Source organism: Ammospiza nelsoni, chromosome 25, assembly GCF_027579445.1.
Source record: "Ammospiza nelsoni isolate bAmmNel1 chromosome 25, bAmmNel1.pri, whole genome shotgun sequence".
Lineage (NCBI taxonomy): Eukaryota > Metazoa > Chordata > Aves > Passeriformes > Passerellidae > Ammospiza > Ammospiza nelsoni.
In genome coordinates, this window is record NC_080657.1 from 1,096,527 (window position 1) to 1,106,947 (window position 10,421).

Here is a 10,421-nt window from a genome sequence, read left to right on the forward strand (position 1 = left end):
CAGAGCAGCACGAACGGCTCCTTTCCTGGAAGGGGGAAAAATCCATCCCAAGTTGTCTCCAGCCTAATTTTCCCCTCACTATTAAGATCAGGGATTGAGGAGCCGGACAAAAAAATGTGCAGGAGAAGTGGGTGAAACATCGGAAAGAGAAGAAACCGCGCTTTTTCCAGCCTTTCCAGAGGAACAGCAGAGCCACGATCACATTTTCCCCGTGCGGTTTCACACAACAGAGCGGCTTTCATGGCCCGGCGCCTCCTGCCCTTGCTCCCAGTCGTTGCTTTCCCTTTGGAAGCCCAGACTGTATTTTTAATAGTCTGAGAGGAGCTGCACCTGAGCGTCTCGGCAGAGCCGTTCCCAGGGCAGGCCGGGGCTGTGGCATCGCCCGAGGTGGCACGGAGTGACTTCAATGCCGTCTGTGACCCGGGATGAGCCTCCCTGTAATTTGTAATTTGTACCCAAATGCAGCCCGGGATGGCTCCATGGAATGGTTACCAACGGAGCGCTCGCTGCTAATAACAAAACCTCCTGTCTCTCCAGGCGTTTGCTGCATAACCGGATGTCTTCACGCAAATATCAGCTTTGAATGCCCTTGAATTCATCTGGAGCAGGAAAAACTGCTGTGAGCCCCTCTCCAGAGCTGATAGGGCTGGGCCACCAATGTGACAAAGTCCTTTTTATTCCCGTTCCTGCAGCTTCTGGACAGCCCCAGCTCCCCGGGAGCCAGTGGAATATCTGTCTGTGCTTGGTTTAGAGTCCAAGGAATCTCACTGATTCATGGGGTGGGACAGCTTGGGCTGGAAATTGGTGTGGCACTGCAACCAAACTGATGTGGGGCTGTGCAGTCCAGCCCTGGCCAGGAACCTCCCTTGGTAATTACCCGTTAATTAATTGCAGCCTGTACCATGAAGGATACCGTCTGCCGTTGTTGTTGTTGTTGGAACCCACGTTCCAACAAGGGAAGAAATTTCCTTTAAATGGGGTTGTCCCAGAGACTCCACAAGCATCTGTCTTAGTTTGCATGGCAGAGTAAGGAATTTGCACCAGTTGGGGCCAAATGTGGATTCTGGGATTGGTTTAATGAGGGGCAATGAAAGTTGGATCCTCTGCCTGTTGGGAAAGGCAGGAGCTGAGTCCTTATTCAGGACAAGGAACACTGAGCCAGGCACCCCCCTCAGCCAAGGACCAAGCCTTCCTCTCTGCTTCACAAGAAAGTTTAAAATCCCAGGTTTTGGCAAACCTGCAGCACTTGCCAGGGCTCCCCAGAGCCCAGACCCACCTGCTGCAGCACAGGCAGTGGTTCAGCACAAAGGAACAGCTCTCCCACGGCGCCCACAAAAGTGGGTGTAGAGCAACAAATTTGAGGTCTGTGAGGCTCTTGGGGCCTTTTTATGTTCCCAGCCCCACAAAGGAGCTGCCAGAACTGTTTTTCCCTCACCAGTGCTGCATTTCTGCTCTAACAAAAGCTCTCCCCTGCTGGTATCTCACAGAGCAGCTAATAGCTTATTTCATTTATACCCAGCTGCAGCAGCCCTGGCTCTGCTTTAATATCTTTTCAATTATTTCACTTTCAGATGACATTTTCCTGGTTTCCAGCTACCACTTACCAAACCTCTTGTGCTCCCCATTCAAATGAAACATCTAACAAAATGTTCAGTCTGAAAGCTCTCAATTCTTTCCTCCTTCAGTAATTGCTGTTTGTATTATTCTGGATTTATTTATTTCTTTTTTAGAACACTTAGAATTAATTTGTCCACGCTTTACATAATAAATCACCAGTGCTGCTAACAATCCATAGGGAAATGAGCATCACCCACCTTTAACAGCAGTGAGGAATGAGTCAGGAAAGTTCAGTGCCTTACTCAAAGCTAAAATTGCACCGAGCCACGGAGTGGGAACAAAGCAATTCTGGCCCCCCATGTGTGCTCAGTGGGTCACTCCCTCAATATTATTTTATGCTGCATTCAGGAGCTTGGTCCCCATTTGGCAGAGCAGCAAAACAACGTGGGATTGTTTCACTTCTCCAGCAGTTTTGGCCTTTCTGCAGCAGTTTTTCCATCTCAAACTTTCCAAGTGCTTTTGAAACTGGAGGCATCAGATGTTAAAGATATCAAAGCAGGCCCTCTCCTGCACTGGCTGTGCGTGTTCCTCCTGTGGAATTCTCTGCCACGCTGACCCTGAGCTCAAAAATGGGTTTTTATTTCCACGGGGAATTTTTCAGGCACGGGAGGAGCTCAGCACACAGGTCATGCTGTCACTCAGTGGGACACATGTAAGAACATCCCATTTTTTAAATGGTAATGAAACTGCTGTGAGGAGAAGGATGCTGAGGAGGTTTGGGAAGGAGAGCATCCAGGGCTGGCTGTGACAGAAGCAGGAGCCTGTCCTGACTGCTGGGTTCATTAGAGCTCCTGAAAGCCACAAAGCTGGACACAGCTGGGACAGGAACCTGCCCAGGGACACCTATTAAAGGCAAGCAGGGCTGCCACACCCTGGCTATAAATACCAACATTCCCATTCCACAGCTAATTCGGGATCCTGGGATGCAGCAGTGAGGCTCAGGCCCAGCCCTCGTGTCACAGATGCTCTGAGGAGCTCAGGCCCCCTCAGCAGAGCCACCCCAGGAGCTCCACGTTCCTCCCTCCCATCCAGCACCGAGAGGGGTTTGGGCTCCATCCCTCCCCTGCCTCCTGGGAGGGACGGATTTGTTTTTGGGGTTTTGGGCTCCATCCCTCCCCTGCCTCCTGGGAGGGATGGATTTGTTCTGGCTCATCCCTCTCTCACTGCCCCTGCGACGAGCAGGGTTTGCTTTGCCAGACTTGCAAGGATTGCGGGGGAAACCCAACTTCTGCCGGTGTCAGACTGCCTGCAGCTTGCTGTGATTCCCAACCAGCTGTCCCTGCATGGCTCATTCTCCTCCGGGGTGGCTGCCAAACTTTAGGATTAGTTGCAGTGAGCAGCTGAGGACACGCGTGGAGCCGGGCCTGGAGCTCACAGCTGCCACAGCAAACAGCAAACAGCTCAGTGCCATGGGCTGAGCAGAGTTACCCTGCACAGGACACATCCCCTGGCATTATGTGGGAAGGTGACCTCATCCCACAATTTCTGGGTCACTCCTGTGCTCCATGGCCCGAGCACAGAGCTTGGAGAACTCAATGTTTCTAGGAAATGTTCATCAAGAACTTTCCGTGGCAGTAATTGCACTCGGAGTAATTTAATAATCAATGGCCTTCCCGTGCTTCTTCCTTTTTTGTTTCCCCTGGAAACTGGCATATGGTCCTTTCCCCGGGGAGCTGGATGGTAATTAATGCATTTTGTGGTTAAATGCTTGGACTCAGCATCTCAGGGCGCCCAAGAAGCAGGGAGGGGACAAAGCAGGCATTGTCTGCAGGTTTCCCTCTGCAGTGGGTCCCCTCCACTGAGGGGCAGCTTGTTGGGAATGCTGACACAGGCAGAGCTTTCACCTCCTTCCTTTGGAACACGGGGAAGTTGAAGTGCTTGTCACCTCCCTGCCTTTGGAGGTGATATCCAAGGGAGGGAAAGGAAAGTTGGCTCCCAGGACCACACACACAACAGGAGTAATTGAATGCCTGACTCTCCCCTTTCAGCAGGAGGCTGTTGCTGTGCTCTGCCCAGGGTTTCTCGCTGCCCTACTTTCCAAATTCAGATATCAGCCTGTCCTCTGCTGTGAGCATCAGCAAACAAAGATTTGGGCTTCTTCCTTCTGCAGGAAGAGACCTGCAAAGGATAAAGAGGCAGAGATGGAGCTGGGTCTGAGTGCTGGGAAACCTTCCCATGGCAGCATTGGACACACAAGGAGTTCTTCAATAAAAACCCCAAATCCACTGCATTCCTGGCTTGAAAAGTTATTTGGGAAAGAGAAAAAAAAAAGCTAGTTTAGTGAGCCTGATTAAAATCTATATTTCCCCACCTTTATGTATAGAAGTTGCTTGAAAGTAAATAAATTCAGGTATTGGCTGTTTTCTTTTAAGGTTAGTCCCCAGGTGATTCAAACACCTGGGCTGATAAGGAGATTTGGTGAATATCACTCCACAACCTGCTTCTCCTGAAATAGCAACCCCAGCTTTGCCTGGCTGAGGTTGATTAAGTGCTTAAATCAGCCACAGCCCCCTGCAGCAGCAATCAAACCCAGCAGTGAGGTTTCCTGCAGAATTCCCATCATCAGAAAAGCCTGGAAGCTGCTGGTGGCTGGGGCTCCCCTAATGAGCCCTGTCCTTTATATCCCAGCTGGAATCCAGCACCCAGGACTGGCTCCTGTCAGAGCTGAAATGCAGAAACTCTGTTTGCTGTGGGTTTAATGGGCTGCAGCTCTGAGGGGCACAGGGAAGGCACTGCTGGCTCTGTGCTGCCCTTTGTGTGTGGGGAAAGGGGGAGCTGCAGCTCCTTTCTAGATCCCATGGATCTGCAGGGACCAATCCGGTCACAGCAATGACACCAATGCTCAATTTTGTCTCTGAGGTGCAGCCCAACATCAGAGAGAAAAAGATTGACAAAAAAATCCAAGTCCAACACAAAACCTCTTTATCTCCAGGCTGGCTTGATCCAATGCTGTGAGCATTAGGAATAAATCCTTCCCTGGGAGGGTGGGGAGGCCCTGGCACAGGCTGCCCCTGCATCCCTGGCAGTGTCCAAGGATGAGCAGCCTGGGATGGTGGAAGGTGTGGAACCCCATGGCAGGGGTGGAACTGGATCACTTTTAGGGTCCCTTCCACCCCAAACCATTCCATGATTCTGATTCCATCAGTGCAGGCACCTGATAATCCATCCCATCCCAGTTTAGAGCAGGACTTTAGGGCAGGCACCTGATAATCCATCCCATCCCAGTTTAGAGCAGGACTTTAGGGCAGGCACCTGATAATCCATCCCATCCCAGTTTAGGGCAGGACTGTCATCTCACAAACCCAAACCACTTCTGTACAGCTGGGCACCAGCTGAACTTTCACATCTCTGCTCTGCCTGAGGGGTGAAGCTGTGCATCCCAAATCCCCTGAGCTTTCCAGGAGGTTCCTTGGGCAAAGTCCACATCTGGGAGGGATGACATTGAGCCCAAGGAACAAAGGGAACACCTCTCCCAGAGCCACCCTGCTCCAAAGCCATGGCGTAAATGCTGATCTGACTCAAGCAGTGACATGATGAATGTGGGGTTTATTTCCTCCTACCTGAGTCACACTGGAAGGAGCCAGATTTTTTTCCAAGTACTCAGGAAAGGAAAGGAATTGTGGGCAGGACAAGAGGCCAAGATCTTGCAGTTCTACCAGGATTTGGAAATAATCTTTCTGATAAAATTATTTGCATTGCAGCAGCATGTAGGGTGCTCCAGCTCTCCAAACATGGACAGAAACTCCTCCACCTTCTCCAAACCTTGCAGCCTGAGGCACTGCCAAGGGTATGACATCCCAAATCCCTGAGATAGCCACAGCAGGACGGGGAACTGAACCCAAACCTCCTGAGTCACCGACTCAAAAAGCAGCTGCGGTCCCCAGCAAAGCCACTGTGCCCTGCAGATGGGGAGAACAACAACAATCCTGCAGGGCAGGACCAAGAGTTCCCAAATCTTCCTGTCTCCCTGCTCCTTATCTGAGCACAGGCTCAACCTGCTCAGGCTGAAATTCTGGTATTTCAGATCATCGGGTCCTTGCTTTTGCAATTGTAATTATCACCTCTTTACCCTGGTGGTTTGTCTGTGCAATGATTGCTGTAAGGCTCCTCGGGCTCCTACTGAGCAACGATAAGAGCTGGTTAGAGGCAAAAGCTTAGGCACAAACCCGGGAGAGATAATTGAGGACTGGAGCCATCCCTCTGCCCAGCCAGGGATGTGCAAACCCAGCCAGGCTCTCAGAGCACCAAGGCTGTGGAGATTTTCCCATTTTAAATCCTTTGTTTTATCCCAGCCATGAATCCCAGCTGATCAGTGCGGCAAAGTGGGCCATGGGATGGAAAGGGGAGGAATTGTCACTGAGGGGTTAAACCACAGACAGCTGCTTCTCTAACCCTGCCCTGACCAGCTGCACGAGAGGTTTCCACGATTCAGGTTTCTTTCACAGATTTAAAACTCATTCCAGATAAGCAAATGAGCAATTAGCAGCGCTGTATCTGTGATGTCATTAAAATTCAAATGTTGCCCTGGCTGCTCATTAATAGTGGGATGTGCAGCTGGAGAGGATGAACCCAAATCCTCTGTTGGCAGCAGGGGAAGCCCCTCTCTGCACAGCTCCTTCTCTGGGGGTTGGTGCCAGCAGGGCCAGCCCCTTCCAGGCCCCTGAGCTGCTGCTCTGACAGCAAAGCCCCGGGGCTGCTGCAGCTCCTGCAGCTGCTCCAGCCAGGATGGAGACCCTGGGGTGCTCAACTCGAGGGATGCAGAGGCTGAAAGAGTCTGATCCCTTTTATCCAGTGCAGAAATGCACCCTGTGCTGAGCCGGGAGCCCACAGACACAAACCCAGCACCCGTGGAGATCGGTCACCCCCAGGGCCCTGTTCTCCCACACAACGTGGGGATTTCTCCCTTTTCACAGCTCCCTTCACTTATCTCTGTCCTGGATAACAGCAGGTGTCCCCTTTCCCTGTCTGGAAAGAAGAGTGGAACTGAAAGCAGAGTCTGCCTGCAGCCACAGGGATGGCTCCCTTTATCCTCCCCCATAAATAATAGAAGATTCATTCACAGGCTTGTAATAGATTAAAAATAAATAAATAAAAAAGAGCTCAATTTTGTTTTGCCAATCATGCACTTAATGCAATTTTCCCTTCTCGTCCCCTTGTGCTGGTGCCTGTGGATTCACAAAGGTTTTAATAAGCTGGAAAGGTGCCAAACCATTTCTGTCTCATTAAAAAAATATCAGCACGGTGACAAAGGTAATTTTTTTCACATCAGTAGTCAAATCCACTTGCTGAATTAAAATCCAGCTGACAGGGAGACTATCAATTTTTAATGGGAGCTTCCTCCCTCCTGGAGAGGGGAAGCCTGGGGGGGTTTACCTTAAAAGGGATCCACATTTCTCACAACTGTTCCATCAGCTTTGGTTTCATCTGGAGCTCGAGTTTTAAAGCCTGAGTGAGGAATTACAAAAAGTAAAAAACCTCCTGAGAGCTTCCCAGGCTGTGCCCCCATAGAAATTCCCTTTTCCTACTGCAAGTGTGGGTCAGGGGCTGGAGCCCTCTGAGCTTTGTGTGCTTGGGGCCAGCCCGGAGCAGGTCAGGGGTGGGAACGAACTCAGAGGAAGCTCTGGCCGATCTGATAAGGACTTCACGTGCCCTGGAGAGTCCGGCCCCTCACGCTGGCCCTCCTCTCCAGGGGCTATCCCCAGCTGACGTCGGCAGCAGAATTCCATTTATTTCATAGACACAACAATTTACACGAGCTGCAGCTCTGCCCCTGCACTGAACACAAAGTTTCTCTGTGGGGGAAACAAACAATTCCCCACAATTCCCTTTCCCCCAGCGCTGCTTTCCCAGGACAGCTGCTTTCCGTGTTTTCTTTCAAGTGAAACAGAAGGATCCTGAACTTCCCGGGGATTCTGAGCATCATCTCCCCACACCCGGATCAGCACAAGGACCAGCCTCACGCCAAAGCTCCCCAGGATCTGTTGGACAAGGTCCGTTTCTCCCTGGGATTCAACAGCTCCATGCAGGAGCAGCCCCAGCCCCGGGTGTCCCAGCCCCAGCCCCGGGTGTCCCAGCCCCGGCCCCAGGTGTCCCAGCCCCAGCCCCGGGTGTCCCAGCCCCGGCCCCGGGTGTCCCAGCCCCAGCTCCGGGTGTCCCAGCCCCGGCCCCGGGTGTCCCAGCCCCAGCTCCGGGTGTCCCAGCCCCGGGCCGGTCCCTGCCTTCAGCCCGGCGCACAAAGCCCGCACTGACTCCGGGCGCTGCCCGGGGCAGCCACATCCTGCCTTTGTGCGGGAGGAAGGACGCTCCGGACCCACACCCCTCCTGCCTTCAGCCCCTCGGCGCGGGGAAGCAGCTGTGGGAGCTCAGAGGGATTCCTGACCCCATCCCGGGCTGGGCTCGCAGGTCAAGGCGCACACCTGGCCCTGGGAGGTGCTCACCACACAACTCCCGATGGATTGATCCTGAATGGGAAAAACCCACGATTCCTACAGAATCTGCCACAACACGAGTGCTGAAGATAATTAACGACTTGGTGATTAAAACACCTTGCACTGAAGGCTCAGTCTCCTCTCCTGCAGCAAACCCCAACCCGTGGGGAGCTGCGCTCCTGGCACTGACCCCAGCCCCGCTCTAGGGCCAGCACGTTCCCTCCTGCAGCGCTGATTTTTGGGATTATCCAAACCCCAAACCAGGCTCGGTACAACCCCAAAACACGAACGAGCTCGGGGGGCCCCGCGGCTGCGTCACCGTGAGTCACCCCCGCCCCAGCACCGCCCTCACCCGGCCCGGCTGCGGCTGCGGCTGCCCTGAGTCACTGCCCGGAGCTGCCGGATCCCATTACAAAACCCGGCACTCCCAGCTAGGGAACAGCTCCACTGCGTTTTCTCTCCCTGGGAGATGGGCTGGAGCCACACAACTCCCGTTTGCTGCTGGGCACAGCCCTACACAAGACACCAGCAAACCCCAGAGGAGGCACTTTGTGGCTCTTGATTTTAAATAAAGGATTGGGAAAAAAGGCAAGAAAAACCCAAACCCTCCTTTCCAGCTCCTCAACAAACTGTGATCCTCATCCCTCCAGAACAGCTTCCAGTCCATCCCCAGCCTGGTGAGACAGAGCCAAAGCCACCTGGGGATGTGTAGGCTGTGTAGGTACAAACCTGCAGTGAGAACTGGGGACTCCTCTGAACATCATCTCCCTTGTTCTCCTGCTTTAAGAGCAATTAAAATCAACCCCACTTTTCCCAGCCATCTCCCCAAGGCTCAATCCACACTCAGGATGGGACAAATGAAAAATTCACCACCTGACAGCCTCCAACCACCAAGGCAGCAAACACAAACCATCTCAAGTGGACCAGAAGATCTCTAACCATGTTGGATGCTCCCTGAGCTCCACTCACAGCAGGAGGAAACGCTCTGGCTCAAGTCAGAACTAAACTGAACAAGTGATAACAAAGCCAAGCACTCCTTTCCCCCAGAACCTGAGTCAGAGCAGCTGAGCTGTGTCACCTCACGGCAGGAAGGACCCCAGATCCTGCTGGACCATCTGATCCTGAGCCAGAGGGAGCCCAGATGAGAGGGGCTGGTACAGGACATCCTCTGTCTCCAGCCACTGGGGGGGACCATCCCCAGCTGCTGTTTCACACCCAGCTGAAGGGACCCCAGCAGTTCCAGCCTCTTTGAACTCATCCAGGATTGTTGCACAAAGTTCAAAAGTCAAACTGCTGATTAGTCTGGGAATACACAACTCCCCATCCCATTGTGCTGAGATTCAATAATCTTTTTATTACCCTGGAAGAGATATAATTACTTCCAATAGTAATTTATGAGTAAGACACAACTCCATTGAATTGTCAGTGCTTTGAGATATTGGTGACATCCACAGTGGACTTCAAGCAGACAAATCAAAGATTTATGAGATGATCCTGTACCAGATCATCAGTTATGACATACAACAGGTGGAATGGACTCCACCAAAACACAGCTCTGTGCCCTGCTGAGCTGCTCCTCCCAGAGCTGCTCTGACACCAACACACAGGGATGTGGAGTTTGGTGCTGCAGGAATGAAGTCACAGTGCACAACTGCTCCTCCAAGCCCAGGTCTCTCCCTGCAGCCCTCAGGACATGGAGCAGTCAGGCGAGGGAGGTTTTGGGATGGCTCCCTGCACAGAGCTCTGCCCTGGTGCTGGGATTTGTCCCTGGGCTCCCAGGGAGCAGCAGCAGAACAGTTCTGTGTCCTGGGGCAATGCAGGCTAAATCCCTTGGCTCAGGAAGTTCCACAGCACTCCCAGGCAAATTGCCAAAGTCACACAAGTGGAAAAATTTAACAATCCAGCCCTGAGTTTCTATAAGCTTGGAACTGTAGCACACACACCTGCCATTGTCCCAGCTGTTGACACAACAAACATCTTTCTTCAGAAGCAGCTACAGAGACTGACCTGTGACTCACCTCGGCCTCATGCTCACTGCTGAGGACTCAGTTCCACTTAAGTTACACAGCCCGATTAAACTTTTTGTAGAGCTGGATACAATCGTCACAGCAAGTCCCTTACCTAGACCCTGTGTCTGTCACTTCACGAGGGTGGCCTGGGTCAGGAAGCCAAAATTCAGCATGAGCAGATCCAGGATAAAAAAGAAGCGAGATCCAGGTAGCTCCTGCCTCATCACACCAGGGTCATTTCTGAACTACAAATACAAGGATTTAAAAACAGAGAGAAGAGGTTAACCAAGAAGCTGGAGTGGGGAAGGGATCAGACAAGTTTGGGTTTGGATGAGGGGAGCTCAATCAGAGGATCAGGAGAGAATTC